This window comes from Octopus bimaculoides, chromosome 15, assembly GCF_001194135.2.
Source record: "Octopus bimaculoides isolate UCB-OBI-ISO-001 chromosome 15, ASM119413v2, whole genome shotgun sequence".
NCBI classification, from domain to species: Eukaryota; Metazoa; Mollusca; class Cephalopoda; order Octopoda; family Octopodidae; genus Octopus; species Octopus bimaculoides.
Window position 1 is genome coordinate 46,050,751 of NC_068995.1, and position 818 is coordinate 46,051,568.

An 818-nucleotide genomic window follows, 5' to 3' on the forward strand; every position below is an offset into this window, starting at 1 on the left:
CATACATATATATTTACATACATTCTTGGAAGTATGTAAATGTGTGTATATATACATATATATATATATATATATATAAATAAATATGTATATATATGCATATATATATACACACACATATATATAGATACATATACTCGTATACGCACACATGTACACATGTATATATATATATATACACACACACACACACACACACACACAGAAAGTGAAAGTGAAAGTGAAAGACGGAGAGTGAAAGCAAAAGCAAATGAAAAGAAGATGATGTGGGAAAGAAACAAAATAAGGGGAAAAACGTTTTGGAAAAAGAGTTTCAGAAATAGAAAGAGAGTGAGGGAATGAGAAAGCCAGAGATGTGGAGAAGTATGAAAGGAGAAGGAAATAATCTGGAACTGGGGTTACGGTGTGTGGGATAGTTGTAAATACAGACAACAACGAAGTTAACTAGAGCCCCGAGGATACAAGATCCATCTGGACTGCCAAGAGAGATGTGGAGGTCGGTCTACAGTAGAGCCGAGTTTGTTAGCGTCCACTTAACCTTATATAGCAAGCGGGGGAGAGAGAAAGGAAGAGAGAAGTGAGTGAGAGAGAGAGAGAAATGGGGAGTAAGAGAGGGAGCGAGGGAGGAGGGACGATGGTGGGAGGAGTAGAAGAGAGCAGAAGTCAGTGTTGGTGTAATGGTGCGAGCTAAACTGTGATTATATACAACAACGTTACTTATTCATGTGTGAACGGTCTGTCGCTCTAATACTAGATTAAAAGGCCCCGCTCCGATTGCCTTTGCAGTTATATATATATATATATATATATATATATAT